We start from the raw sequence: 16,813 nt of genomic DNA, 5'->3' as shown, positions 1-16,813 counted from the left end.
GCTAATTTTTGTATTTTAGTAGAGACAGGATTTCACCGTGTTGGCCAGGCTGGTTTTGAACTCCTGACCTCAAAGGATCTTCCCTCCTCGGCCTCCCAAAGTGCTGAGATTACAGGCGTGAGCCACTGCACCCGGCCAAGATCTGATTGTTCAAAGGCATGGAGCATCTCCCCTTCTCCCTCTTGCTCCTGCTCCCGCCATGTAAGACACCTCACTTCTCCTTTGCCTTCCACTATGACTGGGAGATTCCTGAGGCCTCTCCAGAAACAGATGCCACCATACTTCCTATACGGCCTGTAGAACCATAAGCCAATTAAACAGCTTTTCTTTATAAGTTACCCAACCTCAGGTATTTCTTTATAGCAATGTGATAACAGACTAATACATTTACCTATACTTAAAAACATTTCTGAAACCATAGCCTTTCACTCACTTTTTGCACACTTAAATGGAAAATATGCTGCTGCTTCTTTTCTTGGATCAATTGTATACCCCTGCTATTCACTCATTCAAAAAACTATTCTAACCAAACATTAAGTAATATGGTAGGACTACAAATACAAACAGAACATGATCCCTACCCTCAAGGAACTCATGGCCTAGTAGAAGCAAACATGTTAGCAAATCATTATAAAAGCCATGTGCAAGTATATCAGGAGAACGCGCTCCCGATGTTTAACATGGGTTCTTTCCTATTTCCTAAGTGTCTCGGCTGGGTTGAGAAATAAAGGGAAAGAGCACAAGAGAGAGAAATTTAAAGCTGGGTGTCCGGGGGAGACATCTCATGTCGGCAGGATCCGTGATGTTCCCCGAGCTGTAAAACCAGCAAGTTTTTATTAGTGATTTTCAAAAGGGGAGGGAGTGCACGAATAGGGTGTGGGTCACAGAGATCACATACTTCACAAGGTAATAAAATATCACAAACCAAATGGAGGCAGGGTGAGATCACAGGACCACCAGATGATGAGAAATTAAAATTGCTAATGCATTGTCATTGATAACATCTTAACAGGAAACAGGGTTTGAGAGCAGATAACCTGTCTGACCACAATTTATTAGGTGGGAATTTTCCTCCACCTGATAAGCCTGGGAGTGCTATAGGAGACCGGGGCTTATTTCATCCCTTCAGCTTAGACCATAAAAGACGGGACACCTTAAAAAGGGGCCGTCTATAGGCCTACCTTCAGGGCGCATTCTCTTTCTCAGGGATGTTCCTTGCTGAGAAAAAGAATTCAGCAATATTTCTCCTCTTTGCTTACGAAAGAGGAGAAATATAGCTCTGTTCCGTCCGGCACACCGGCAGCCAGTTCAAAGTTACCTCTGTTGTTCCCTTGAATATCGCTGTTATCCTGTTCTTTTTTAAGATGCCCAGATTTCATATTGTTCAAACACAGATGCTCTACAAACAATATGTGCAGTTGACACAATCACAGGGTCCTGAGGCGACATTCATCCTCCTCAGCTTACAAAGAAGATGACGGGATTAAGAGATTAAAGTAAAGACAGGCATAGGAAATCACAAGGATATTCATTGGGGAAGTGATAAGTCTCCATGAAATCTTCACAATTTATGTTCAGAGATTACAGTAAAGACAGGTGTAAGAAATTATAAAAGTATTAATTTGGGGAACTAATAAATGTCCATGAAATCTTCACAATTTATGTTCTTCTGCCGAGGCTTCAGCCGGTCCCTCTGTTCGGGGTCCCTGACTTCCCGCAACACAAGTAAAAGATGGCGTGGCTGCAGACTATATGAACCCAAGTTAGAGGCATCAGAAATGCCTTCCTGGCTGGGCGCTGTGGCTCACACCTGTAATCCCAGCACTTTGGGAGGCCAAGGAGGGTGGATTACCTGAGGTCAGGAGTTCAAGATCAGCCTGACCAACATGGAGAAATCCTGTCTCTACTAAAAATACAAAATTAGCCAGGTGTGTTGGCACATGCCCGTAATCCCAGCTACTTGGGAGGCTGAGACAGGAGAATTGCTTGAACCCGGGAGGCGGAGGTTGCAGTGAGCTGAGATAGCACCATTGCACTCCAGCCTGGGTGACAAGCAGTGAAACTCTGTCTCAAAAAAAAAGAAATGCCTTCCTGGAGAAAACAACAGGAGCTGAGGTTTAAAAGAGGAGTAGAAGAAAAATCCAGGAAAAGAGTCAAGGAAAAATCATAAAGCACAAACACAGCGTGGAAACATGATAGTTTGTGCAGTGGGACGGCACACATTCAGCTCTGCTGAGAAAAAAGTGCAAGACTGAAATCAGTGAGATGTGAAATCAGAAAAATATGCAGTAACCAGGTAGTGGCAGGCTTATAGCATAGTTTAAGAAACTTGAACTTATTAGGCGGTGGGTTATGGAGCAAGCATGGTCAAGGATGCCTTTCTCTTAGATTATCGTTTGGTTCCATAGACGATTTAATTTAGACTACATGGGGTCAGAATGATGAAGTCAAGGGCTGGTGGGAATAGGAAGGATACAAAAAAGAGGATCCAGAAGCAAGAAACACTGAGGAAGTAAAATGGACAGGACTTGGTGATTATTGGGATATGGAGAATGAGGGGAGGTGGAACAAGCAAAAGGGGCAAGAAATGGGGGATCTGGGAGTGGAAGGACAATGAACCTCATAAGCTGATGCTTTCTTGTGTAAGTTCTAGAGTCCAGCAGTCAAGGTCTTAAGTCTTGGTCCTGTCACTTGCTTGCTATATGACTTTGGTAAGTTATTTCAACTTCTCTAAATTTAAGTTCCTTGCAAATTAAATGGGAATAATATCAGAATCTACCTCATTGTTAGACTGGGATTGTTATAATAACTAAATGAAATCAGGTATGTAAAGTGCTTAGTATAGTGCCTGCTAATCAGAAACACCTATTGATTAAAGAATTTTAAAACGATTATCTGACTACGTCTGTGGTCATAGATCTACCTTTTCTCTTCTTACTAGGGATGAATTGTCCATGTTTCTAGGTAAGGCCAATCCCTCAACTTACACACAAGAACTTATTCATTTTTGCCAACATCATTCCACCAATTCTTCCCTCCATCCCACACCATCCATTCCACCCTCTCTCCTGAATCACTTCTAGAAACATATATACATACAGTCAATTCTACCATTACAAAATAGTTCTGAACCTTTTCTTGACTCAATTTCCCTTTAACTACCAGCCCATTTCTTTCTTCTTTCCTTGAGTCATAAATTGCTCTTCTGCCACTCGTTTCAGGATCCATTATAACTGAACTTTCTCTTCTATAACTTCATGAAGGTTGCCTTTTTTCAGATTACCAGTGACTTCTATGTTGCTAGATCCAGTGTTCTTATCTTGCTTAGCACATGTATAGCATTAGACATAACTGATTACTCCTTTCTCCTTGAAACACTTTCATTACTTAACTCCTAGGTGACCAGGCTTTCTGCATTTTCTACCATTTCTTTGGCCCTCTTTTACAGTCTCCTTTGCTGATTATTCCTCATCTTTCCAAACTCTAAATATTAGAATACTCAAGGCCTTATCTCTCTACACTCCCTTGGTAATCTTATCAAGTCTCATGGCTGTTGATTCAAAAATCCACTTCTCTAACCCAGACCCATCTCCTGAAACTCTAGACTCCCATGTCCAACTGTCTACTCAACCTCTCCACTTGGATGACTAACATGCCTTCCAAGCTTGATGTGCCCCAGACCAAGCTGCTAATGCTCACTCCAATAATGGCTCCTCCCCAGTGTTCCCTGTATCACTAAACGGCAACTCCATTCTTCTAGGTACTCTAGTCAACAACCTTATCATGGCCTCTAGCTACAATCGAAAAGCTTAAATTAAACCAGTCCTCTCATGGGAATAAGCATAAAAGCTGAACATTTTAAAAAGCACACATAACAAAAACTACACAGGCTGTTTGAAGCCACTGGAGAGCAACCAAGATGGTCAAGACATGAGAGCCTGGGATCCCAGGAAGAAGAGAGATGCAAAAAGTGATACAGAACTTCTCCACTGCTTTTTCTTATTAGGGCATTTGCTGAGTTTTGTGCAGGGCATTATGTCGAGCAGAAAGCAGTGACCTGGAGGTATCAGGGACCTTTCAGATATGGGGAGTTAAAAAACTGCTGGAGTTTTTTATTGGAGTTGAAAACTGCTGACAGGACTTGAAGGGACAAGATCTCAAAGAAAGAAGGATCATAAAGAAGCCAGTCTGACATTTTGTTTGGCTTTTATCTTTGAGGTATTTGCTGAATTCTAAGCTGTAAGGGCACCAGAAATCAAGAAACCAAACAGTTGCTAAATAGTTACAATGCTAAGTGTATGTTTCAACAGTCTCACAGAGCTGGGGTTACAAAAATTGGAGTTCAAGGTCACCCAAAGATGGGGACCTGTTAAATATCGCAGATGCTCATGTTGAGAAAGAACAGAAAGGCCTAGCTCCGGGATAAGACCAAACCAGAAAATGATCAGCCCTCACAAAGTCTGAATCCCTGACTAAAGGTCATCTGAGGCTGAGCACAGGTGCTCATGCCTGAAATCTCAGCACTTTGGGAAGCTGACGCAGGTGGATCATTTGAGGTCAGAAGTTCGAGACCAGCCTGATCAACATGGTGAAACCCAGTCTCTACTAAAAAAATACAAAATTGGCCAGGCATGGTGGTGCACACCTGTAATCCCAGCTACTTGGGAGGCTGAGACAGGAGAATTGCTTGAACCCGGGAGGTGGAGGCCACAGTGAGCCAAGATGGCACCATTGTACTCCAGCCTGGGCAACAAGACCAAAACTCCACCTAAAAAAAAAAAAAAAAAAAAGGCATCTGTTCCTACTCTAATTGCTTGCCAGAATAAAATTAATCCTTTCTGGAAAAAGACAACATCAGCCACAGTCTCTATGCAATTTTTTTTTTTTTTTTTTTTTTTTTTTTTTTTTTTTGCCAGAGCCTCTATTTGATTTTTTTCTGCACAATGTCCAACATTTAATCAGAAACCTTAGGTTCATCTCTTATGCATTTCTCTCATGTACCACATCATGTCCAATCTGTTCTACCTTCAAAATTGAGCTGGGATCTTCCCACCACTTTTGGCCCAGATCCAGAACCAAGCTCCACCAAAAGCAAGGCAGTCTGCCCCCCGGACATGGCCTCGGCACTGACTGACCGCACCTCTCAGGCCCGAGCACCACACCTACACCAGATCTAAGCCACTCTCTCACCAGCCTCATTGGGAGCAGCTTCCTATCTGGTATCTCTGCTTCTGCCTTTGCCCCACTTCATTCTATTCTCAACCAAGCAACTAGAAAAAACAAATGTTTTTAATCAAACTATGTCAAACTTCTACTCAAAACCCTTTAGGGACTTTTAACCCTAGAGTAAAACTTAAAGTCCTTTCACTGACCTACAACAAGGCGCACGGCCTGGCCTCTGACTTCCATCTCCGAATGCTCCTCTGCTCCACTCACTCTTACTCCCATCCCCAACATGGCTTCCTGCCTTAGAACTAGGAATTGGCTGCTTCCTTGACCTGGAATGCTGTGCCAATTAGTATCAATTTTCATTCTTCACCTCCTTCATGTCTTTACTCAAACGTCACCTTCTCAATGAAGCCTTCTCTGAAAATTGCTAGGTCTCCCATGCCCCAGTACCTAGCCTTCTTTCCTGCTTTATTTTGCCTTAGCTATTATAATTATCTAACACACATAATGTACTCACTTTTCTTGTTTGTATGACTCCTCCACTAGAATACAAATTCTGTCAAGGCAGGAGTTTTAATCTGTTGTTTGGTTTTATTTTTCACTGCTACATCCCCACGAACACGAGGGGAGTGGGGGTGAGGGACAAGAAAACAACAGTGTTTGGCACATACTAGATACTCACAACTATTTGTGGAATGAATCATTCAGTTTCAGATCATCCAAGAGTTGTCCAGAAAATAGTCAGATATCCAGGATTGTCACCTGAAGGAGAAGTCTAGGTTAGAGATACATCCTTTGTTGCCCTGATTATATAGGTGGTACTAGAAATTATGGATGTGAAATGGGACTGCCCTGGGAGAAAGGAGAAGAGAAACAGGTTGTGGATAAAAACTTGTACAGGCCAGGCGTGGTGGCTCACGCCTGTAATCCCAACACTTTGGGAGGCTGAGGAGGGCGGATCATGAGGTCAAGAGATCAAGATCATCCTGGCCTACATGGTGAAACCCCACCTCTACTAAAAATACAAAAATTAGCTGGGCAGGGTGGCATGCGCCTGTAGTCCCAGCTACTCAGGAGGCTGAGGCAGAAGAATCACTTGAACCAGGGAGGCGGAGGTTGCAGTGAGCTGAGATCACACCACTGCACTGCAGCCTGGCAACAGAGTGAGAGTCCATCTCAAAAAAAAAAAAAAAAAAACTTGTACAAGAACCTATAGTGGCTATCAATTTCTTTATAAAGCCCACTGTGGCTGGTATAGCACTACTGGTTACTGCCATGCATGTCCGTGTGAAGAGATTCCAAACAGGCTTTGTGTGAGCAATAAAGTTTTTTAATCACCTGGGTGCAGGTGGGTTGAGTTCAAAAAGAGTGTCAGCGAAGGGAGATGGGGTGAGGCCGTTTTATAGGATTTGGGTAGGTAAAGGAAAATTACAGTCAAAGGGGGGTTTTCTCTGGTGGGGAGGAGTGGGGGTCACAAGGTGCTCAGTGGGGGAGCTTTTTTGAGCCAGGATGAGCCAGGAAAAGGAATTTCACAAGGTAATGTCATCAATTAAGGCAAGAACCGGCCATTTTCACTTCTTTTGTGGTGAGATGTCATCAGTTAAGGCAAGGACCGGTCATTTTCACTTCTTTTATGGTGGAATGTCATCAGTTAGGGCAGGAACAGGCCATTTTCACTTCTTTTATGATTCTTCAGTTGCTTCAGGTCATCTGGGTGTATACATACAGGTCACAGGGGATATAATGGCTTAGCTTTGGCTCAGAGGCCTGACATTCCTGTCTTCTAATATTAATAAGAAAAATAAAACAAAATAATGTTGAAGTGTTGGGGTGGCAAAAATTTTTGGAGGGTGGTACGGAGAGATAATGGGCAATGTTTCTCAGGGCTGCTTTGAGCAGGATTAGGGGTGGCATGGGAACCTAGAGTGGGAGAGATTAAGCTGAAGGAAGATTTTGTGGTCAGGGGTGATACTGTGGGGTTGTTAGAAGAAACAATTGTCATATAGAATGATTGCAGATGGCCTGGATACGATTTTGGATGAATTGAGAAACTAAACGGAAGATACAAGGTCCTAATGAAAGAAGGAGAAAAATAGGTATTAAAGGACTAAGAATTGGGAGAATCCAGGACATCCAATTAGAGAGTGCCCAAGGGGGTTCGGCAAAATTACTTGCTTGGTTAGCAAGTTTTTGGGCTCTATCCTTGAGTTTTTTTATGTTGTCATACACCAGGCCAGATTGATTCAGGTAAATACAACACTGTTCATTTAAGAATATACAGAATCCTCCTTTTTAGCAGTGAGTAAGTCAAGGCCTCGGCGGTTTTGGAGGACAACTGCAACTAAAGAGTCAACTTGGTCCTGGAGGACTAAAAAAGTTTGTGATATGTCTGTGACGCTAGCAGAGAAATCATTAGAGAGGCTACAGAAGGTCGTGACAAAGGTTGAAATGCCTGCTATTCCAGTACCGAGAGCAATAGTGGAGGCAGAAAGTCCTAAACCGACAAACAAGGGAATTAGTGGAATAACCCTTTTTTGTCATGTCGGTGCCATGAGGAGAACAGGGAGCTCTTCAGTCCCATTTGCAAACTGAATTTTGGGAGTAAGGAAAACTACTGTGCATGTGCCTGTCTAATTACCAGGCAGACACATGTAGGTAGAGGATCCACAGAGGAAGAAGAGACCTTGTGCGAGGCAAAACTGGAGATGCAAAGTGAAAAGATGAGAGGGAGTGCTGAAAAAGGTGTCTTGTAGCCAGACTCCTAGGGATTCAGCTAGGGAGGCAGCCGTCAGAGGTTGTAATGGGGACTGATGAGGTAACTGTGTAGAGGGGGAAGTTCAATTTTCATGGTGTGTGAGAAAACGTTGAGTATCCATGAGCAACCTTTCACTGTTATTTTCGGGGCTGGATATAAGCAAACAAGAAGAGGGCCTATGAGGAGAGTCTGACGAGCAAGGGGAAGGTAGCCAAGGATGGAGTGAAATACAGGTTGTGTGTCTTCCTAAGCAATAATTACTGCTAATGTTTTTCAGTTTGCCAGTACTGATAGAGGACTTGTCTGTAACATGGAGCTGGAAGGCTCCAATTGTTTCAGTAATGTGCGTACTTGGGCTTTGGAGATGGAGAGTAAAGGAACATCGAGAAGGTGAAAGGTTACCTAGGGGAATTCCAGTGAGTCTTTACCGAGAGATACATAAAGGAGCGGCCACAGGAATGGTAGTTTGTGTTGTGAGAGGTCCACATATAGGGGGAGTAGAGTTAATGTAAGGAGAAAGGTTTTTTTAGTAAGGGTGGAGGAGGGTGGCAGCTTGCTGATGTGAAATGTCTGGGGACGTCTCGCTGGACCTGTCTAGAAAGTAAAGGAGTTCCTCAGGAGGGTAAAGGTGAGGGCTGCTAAAGGAAGTTTGGAGGTATAAGGAGACAGGGGATGTTGCCCAGTCTGCATGTAAGGCGGGGACAGCTGTGTAGGCCCTGGAAGAAAGGGAAATGCAAAGCCAGCAGTTGTTCACTAAGGAGGGATTAGAAACGACTAGGAGAGAATGGGCAAGGTTGATAGTGTGGTGGAGATAGCTGGGGAGAGGTAGAGGGTGGCATAAGAATGGGAATGAGAATAAGAGTGAGTATAAAAGTAAAGAATAGAACTTTATCAGGGTGAAGGTATTGGAGGGTCCTCTGCCAGCAAAGATCATCTATCCACTCTAAGAGGGAGCTAAGAGTGGCAGTTTGGAGATAGCACCAGGAGATATCAGCTGTGACAGTTTGAAGAAACAGTGTAAACTGGCAGTGTAAACAAGAGTAGGGCATTTATAAGTAGTTGAGAACGGAGAATAGGAGTATGACTAGACAGAAGATAGTAGGGATGACTAGTTTTTGCGTCTCAGTCCAAGTAGTGGGGGTGACTTCGTAAAGCCCTGTTGCAAAAAGTAGGGTAAGGACGAACAGACCTAATAGAATGAAGGGATGTATTAGGCTCATAAGGGTCATTACTGTTCTTCGTTCTTCAGAAATACGAGTGAGTTTAAGGGAAGTAGGGGAGAGTACTTGCAACTTCCAGGAGGGAGAGGAGGGATTAGGCTGGCTGTCCAATGGGCACAGCTTTATTCTGGAACAGTGAACCCAGTGGGGAGGATCCTGCAGGCGGATGGCAGTTGGGGTACTATAGATGACTAAGTAGGGTCCAGTCCACTGAGGTTGTAGAGTTTGAGGGGTCAGATTCTTAAGAAGAACTGATCATCCAGCTAGGGTGTCTTCATATGGCTGGGAATCTGGAGTAGGCAAGAGACAATTAGCAGACTGATGAATTTCCTGTCTAGCCTTCTGGACGACTGGAAGACAGTCGCCTAGAGGACTGGTGTCTGGGATGAGGTTGAGGCCAAGCAAGAAAGTGCATCCATATAAAAGTTCAAATGGACTGTACCCTGTAGCATCTCAAGGACAGGCTCTAATTCTGAGAAGGGCAAGAGGTAAAAGTACTGTCCAATCCTTTTTAAGTTGGAGGCTGAGTTTGGTGAGGTGTGTCTTTAAAAGATCATTAGTCCCTTCTACCTTTCATGAAGGTTGGGGATAGTAAGGGATATGAAGATTCCACTGAATACCAAGAGCCTGAGAAACTGCTTGGGTGATTTGACTAGTAAAGGCTGGTCATTATCAGACTGTATAGAGGTGGGAAGGCCATATCGAGGAATTATGTCTGACAGAAGGAAAGAAATGACTTTGGTGGCCTTCTCAGACCCTGTGGGAAAGGCCTCTACCCATCCAGTGAAAGTGTCTACCCAGACTAAGAGGTATTTTAGTTTTCTGACTCAGGGCATGTGAGTCAAGTCAATTTGCCAGTCCTAGGCAGGGGCAAATCCCTGAGCTTGATGCATAGGAAAGGGAGGGGGCCTGAACAATCTCTGAGGGGCAGTAGAATAGCAGATGGAACACTGAAAAGTGATTTCCTTGAGGACAGATTTCCATGATGGAAAGGAAATGAGAGGTTCTAAGAGACAGGCTAGCGGCTTGTAACCTACATGGAAGAGGTTATGAAATGACGACAGAATAGAATGGGCCTGTGAGGCTGGAAGGAGGTATTTTCCTTGGTCTAAAAACCATTTGCCTTGTGTGGGAACAGATTGATAGGTGGAAGTTTCAGCGGGGGAGTAGGTGGGAGTGACCGATGTGAAAGAGAAAAACTGACCATGAGGGACAGAAGTTGGAATGCTAGCTGCTCGTCTAGCCACCTTATCAGCATAAGCGTTGCCTAGAGCAATGGGATCTGATGCCTTTTGATGCGCCTTGCAGTGAATGACTCTAGCTTCCTTTGAAAGTAAAGCGACCTTGAGCAGAGTTTTTATTAAACAGGCATTAATGATGGAGGACCCTTGTGTAGTGAGGAAACCTCTTTCAGCCCATATAACCACATGGTGGTGCAGAATATGGAAGGCATATTTAGAGTCAGTATAAATATTGACGCGTAGTCCTTTTGCAAGAGTGAGGGCCCAAGTTAAGGCAACTAGTTCAGCTTGCTGAGAGGTAGTGGAGTGGGGGCAGAGCGGTAGCCTCAGTGATAGATGTGGAAGATACTATTGCATAGCCTGCCTTTGCTGGTGAGTGGCGATTAGGCCTGGTGGAACTGCCATCAATAAACCAAGTGTGATCAGGGTGAGGAACAGGGAAGAAGGAAATGTGGGGAAATGGGGTGAATGTCAGGTGGATCTGAGAGATGCAGTCATGAGGGTCAGGTGTGGTATCCAGAATAATGTGGGAGGCCGGATTGAAGTACAGTCCAGGAACAATGGTAATTGTGGGAGACTAAACAAAGAGTGAGTATAGCTGAAAGAGCCAGGAAGCAGGAAGTATATGCATCAGGTGTGAAAAAGAAAATAGATTTTGGAAGTTATGAGAGCTGTAGAGAGTGAGTTGAGCATAGTTTGTGATTTTGAGGGCCTCTAAAAGTATTAGGGCAGCAGCAGCTGCTGCACAGAGACATGATGGCCAACCTAAAACAGTAAGCTCAAGTTGTTTGGACAAAAAGGCTACAGGACGCAATCTCAGTCCTTGTGTAAGAATTCCGACTGCACAGCCCTGCACTTCGGCTGTGTGTAATGAAAAGGGTTGGGATGAGTCAGGGAGCGCTAGGGTGGGGGCAGTCTCTAAAGCTGTCTTCAAGGAATGGAAAGAGGAGTGGGGAAAGGATTTAGGATCTATGGGGTCAGCTAGGTTTCCTTTTGTGAGTTTATATAATGGTTTTGTTAGGATGGCAAAACCAGGTATTCAAAGTCGAAAGTATCCAACCATGCCTAGGAAGGAAAGGAGTTGTTGTTTTGTAGAAGGTGTTGGGGTTTGAGAGATCAGTCAGACACGACTGGCAGGGAGAGCACATGTGTTTTTATGAAGAATTATGCTGAGGTAGGTAACAGATGGAGAAGAAATTTGAGCTTTGGAGGGGGATACCCGATATGCTTTGGAGAATAAATGCTGAAGGAGCAGAAGGGTGTCTTGTTGAGAAGATTCAAAGGAGAGGCTACAAAGAAGAAGGCTATCAATATATTGAATAAGGTGAGAAGCAGAGGGGTGGAAAGAAAGTAAATCATGAGAAAGAGCTTGGCTGAAGTAATGAGGGCTGTCCCTGAAACCCTGCGGCAGCACAGCCCAGGTAAGCTGCTGGGATGATGGGTGTCAGAGTTAGTCCAGGTGAAAGCAAAGAGAGGCTGGGATGAGGGGTGCCGGGGAATAGTGAAAAAAAAGCATCTTTAAGATCAAGAATTGAATAGTGAGTTGTGGAGGAAGGTATTGAGGACAAAAGAGTGTACGGGTTTGGCACCACAGGGTGGACAGGCAAAACGATTTGGTTGATAAGGCGCAGATCCTGAACCAATCTGTAAGAGTTGTCCGGTTTTTGGACAGGTAAAATGGGGGAATTGTAAGGAGAGTTCATAGGTTTTAGAAGCCCATGCTGTAGCAGGTGAGTGATAACAGGTTTCAATCCTTTTAAAGCGAGCTGTGGGATGGGATATTGTTGTTGAGCGGGGTAAGGGTGATTAGGTTTTAATGGGATGGTAATGGGCATGTGATTGGTTGCCAGGGAGGGAGTAGAGATGTCCCACATTTGTGAGTTAAGGTTGGGGGATACGAGAGGAAGACGCAAAGGAGGCTTTGGGTTGGGGAGAAGGGCGGCAATGAGATGTGGCTGTAGTCCAGGAATAGTCAGTGAAGCAGATAATTTGGTTAAAATATCTCGGCCTAATAAGGGAACTGGGCAGGTGGGGATAACTAAACAAGAGTGCATAAAAGAATGTTGTCCAAGTTGGCACCAGAGTGGGGGAGTTTTAAGGGGTTTTGAAGCTTGGCCATCAATACCCACAACAGTTTTTGGGGCAAGGGAAACAGGCCCTTGAAAAGAAGGTAATGTGGAGTGGGTAGCCCCCATATCGATTAAACGGGGATGGACTTACCCTCCACTGTGAGAGTTAGCCGAAGCTCAGAGTCCATGATGGTCCAGGGGGCTTCTGAGGCAATCAGGCAGAGTCAATCTTCAGCTGCTAAGCCAAGCAGATCTGGGAAGGGGTCAGTCAGAGAGCCTTGGGCTAGAGCCTTAGGGGCTCTAAGAGTGGCTGCCAGGTGAGCGGGGCAGTCTGATTTCCCACGGGTCTCTGCACAGATGGGACATGGCTTGGGAGGAATCCTAGGCTGCGGGCATTCCTTGGCCCAGTGACCAGATTTCTGGCACTTGAAGCAAGATCCTGATGGAGGAAGTCTTGTAGGAATGCTTCACTGCTGTGGCTTAGGCATTTTGAAGTTCTTGTATGCTGGAGGTGTGGCTGGGTTTTGTCATAGCAGAGGCAAATAATTGTAACTCAGAAATGTGTTGCCATCTGGCTGCCTCCTCTCTGTTATTGTACACCTTGAAGGCGAGGTTGATTAATTCCTGTTGTGGGGTTTGAGGGCCAGATTCTAATTTTTGAAGTTTTTTCCTAATGTCAGGAGTGGATTGGATGATAAAATGCATATTAAGAATAAGGCGGCCTTCTGGCCCTTCTGGGTCTAGGGCGGTAAAGTGTCTAAGGGTTGCTGCTAAGCGGGCCATGAACTGGGCTGGGTTTTCATCTTTACCTTGGGTAGTTTCTTTAAGCTTGTCATAATTAACAGCTTTGTAAGCTGCCTTTTTAAGCCCTTCAACTAGGCAGGAAATCATGTAATCTCGCCTAGCTATACCTGGGGAATCTGCCTGATAGTTCCATTGGGGATCCTCTCGGAGAACCGCTCTAACGCCTTCCTGGGGAATCCTCTCGGAGAACTGCTCTAATGCCTTCCCGGAGGTCTGGCTAGTGAAGCTGGCAGTTATCAGCGTGAGATTGGACTAAAGAAAAAACTCTTTCCCATTCATCTGGGGAGAGGGTTGAAGTCAGGATGACATTTAAGTCACTCCAGGTTAAATTGTAGCACAGAGTTAGCTATTGGAATTCCTGTATATATTTAGTGGGGTCTGATGAGAAAGAGCCTAAATTCTGACTGATCTGAGAGAGGTCTGATAGAGAAAAAGGTATATGTACTCTAACTATGCCTTCAGCTCCAGCCACTTCTCTAAGAGGAAATTGTTGGGCAGGTAGGGAAGAGCTAACTGTGGAACTAAACTATAAGCCGGACCAGGTGTGAAGAGGGGAGGTGATAGAAAGATTATAGGATGGAGGAGCGGAGGCTGAGGAAAAATTGGGATTTAGCTTGGCCTGGTGACTAGCAGCCTGGGGAGGAGGGGAGAGGTCAGATGGGTCTGTAGAAAAGGAAGACTGGAAAGACTCAGCGATGGTTGGGGTTGGGACCGAGGGGACAGGCGGGAGGGAAAGAAGGAGGATTTGGGAGAAATCACATTGGGAACAGAGACTACGGAGGGAACAAAGTATGGAAATGCCTGGATGTAAGGCACCTCAGACCATTTGTCCATTTTTCAACAAAAATTATTTAGGTCTTGTAGGATGGAGAAATCAAAAGTGCTGTTTTCTGGTCATTTAGAGCCATTGTCAAGTTTGTATTGGGGCCAAGCGGTGCTGCAGAAGAAAATAAGGCATTTAGGTTTTATGTCAGGTGTGAGTTGAAGAGGTTTTAAGTTTTGAGAACACAGGCTAAGGGAGAAGGAGGAGGAATGGAGGGTGGAAGGTTGCCCATAGTGAAGGAGGCAAGACCAGAGACAAGAGAGAGTAGAGGCATGGAGAGAAGGGGTTGGGGGGTTCTTGCCCTCCAGAAAAGCGGGAAAGGAGTCAGGGTACAGAGATAAGGGGTCGGGGGGTTCTTGCCCTCCAGAAAAGCGGGAAAGGGGCCGGGATGCACAGATAAGGGGTTGGGGTCGGGGGGTTCTTGCCCTCCAGAAATGCGGGAAAGGGGTCTGGATGTGGAGATAAGAGGTTGGGGGTTCCTGCGCTGCAGAAAAGCAGGAAAGGGGTCAGGAGGTTCTTGCTCCCCAGAAATGTGGAGACAGGGTAGAGACATGGAGAAAAGGGGTTGGGGGGGTTCTTGCCCCACAGAAAACCAGAGAAGGGGTACAGACACAGAGAGAAGGGGTTGGGGGGTTCTTGCCCCCCAGAAAAGCAGTACTTGCCGCTAAGGGTGAAGGACCAAGGCAGGCGTTCCCGCATGGTCAGACACTCTGAAATGTGGGTGAATAATCCGGCAAGCGTCCCCACGTGATTAAACACAACGGGAAGACTGTCTTCCCAAGTCTGTGACCAGTGCTGGAGTTTTGGGTCCACAGATAAAACGCGTCTCACTTGTCTCTACCAGAAAAGGAAAGGAACTGAAATTAAGATAAGCGAGAGATTGAAGTGTGGCGCCAAGATTGAAAGGAGAAAGAGGTTGAGGGATAGTGGGAGAGGTTGGAGAAGAGAGTAAAAAGAGGCCGCTTACCGGATTTAAAATTGGTGAGATGTTCCTTGGGCTGGCCGGTCTGAGGATCCAAGTTCGTAGGTGGATCTTTCTCACAGAGCAAAGACTAGGAGGACAGGGGATTGATCTCCCAAGGGAGGTCCCCCGATCCAAGTCACGGCACCAAAATGTCACGTGTGTCTGTGTGAAGAAACCAACAAACAGGATTTGTGTGAGTAATAAAGCTTTTTACTCACTTGGATGCGGGCGGGCTGAGTCCAGAAAGAGAGTCAGTGAAGGGAGATAGAGGTGGGGCCGTTTTATAAGATTTGGGTAGGGCGGGCAGGAGTGGGGGGGGTCACAAGGTGCTCAGTGGGGGAGCTTTTTTGAGCCAGCATGAGCTAGGAAAAGTAATTTCACAAGGTAATGTCATCACTTAAGGCAAGGACTGGCCATTTTCCCTTGTTTTGTGGTGGAATGTCATCAGTTAAGGCAGGAATGGGTCATTTTCACTTCTTTTGTGATTCTTCAGTTACTTCAGGCCATCTGGGCATATACATGCAGGTCACAGGGGATATGATGGCTTAGCTTTAGCTCAGAGGCCTGACAGTTACCCACTCAATACCCATTCTATTCTGCCCCAACATCCTTCTAACAGAATTCATTCATCTCCTCCCTGGCCAAGCGTTTCTTGGAGGCCCGGAAAGACTGGTTAGCTGGTCTAACTCAAACATGGTGGTCTTACATACAGATCCTAAGCTTAAGTCAATATGATGTAATTCTGGTCAGTTGGGAGTTCACGATGGGGTTTTGCTCTTCCAATAAAGACAAAAGAGAAGATACTTCTATTAATACCTTGTTGAAGCCAACAACCCAGGTGACAGAGTGGAAAGGCAGGGGAAAAAATGCGTTGTTGATAATGTGCTGAGGCCCCAAGTTAACCTCCAGGTTAACCAACCTGGGGGGTGTAAAATAATGAATTCCTTATTATTTCAGGACTGTCACCTGAAGGAGACAGTCCTTATTATTTCAGCCACTTGGAATTGGTTTTTTTGTTACTTGAGGGAAAAAATATTCTAATTAATATGCTAGTTTTTATGGTTTCCACGATGTGGTGCCAGCCTTTTCTTCTCTAGATATTTCTAAAACTTATCTACACAGGTCTTGCTTACAGTTTTCCAAATACACCTTGCACTTTTTGAGCCTTTGGTCAAGCCATTCCGAATGTACGACCCCCAAGAGGCTGGCCAGTTAAAATACTATCATTCATCAAACACAATTTAAATGTCACTTTCTCCTGTAGCCCTTTCAGAAATTACCTCAAAATTAAATGATCAGACCTAAAATCTTTTGGGAGTGTTTTCGTCTCTAGAATTTACCATATACCTTTATGTTGGTGTTACTTATAGAATGCCTACATCTGCTTTATGTCATAGATTTTAAAGTGGAGATTGGGTCCAGATTTTCATATAAAGGCTTACCATTTACCAGGCACAGCTCTAAGTATTAATGGTTTTAATCCTCAAGACAAAACCTAAATAGATAAATTCTTCCATTGCCACTTTGTGGATTAGGAAAATGAAGCACAAAAACATTTAACTTGCCTGAGGTTTCGGAGCTAGTACATTGTAGAATCTGGATTCAAATCCAGACAGCTGAATGAAGGTGTAACTGCAAATGCAAATAACTGATCACGAGGGATACACATTCACTCTCACAAGATACAAGAGTTTTAACGTTGCCGATACTAAAAACAAAGCGTCTGCGTTTTTAAGCGCAGCCCCACCCCGCGATACTAGATTTATTC

The sequence above is a fragment of the Piliocolobus tephrosceles genome, chromosome 5, assembly GCF_002776525.5.
Source record: "Piliocolobus tephrosceles isolate RC106 chromosome 5, ASM277652v3, whole genome shotgun sequence".
Taxonomy (NCBI): Eukaryota; Metazoa; Chordata; class Mammalia; order Primates; family Cercopithecidae; genus Piliocolobus; species Piliocolobus tephrosceles.
Note: the sequence above shows the minus strand (reverse complement) of the source record.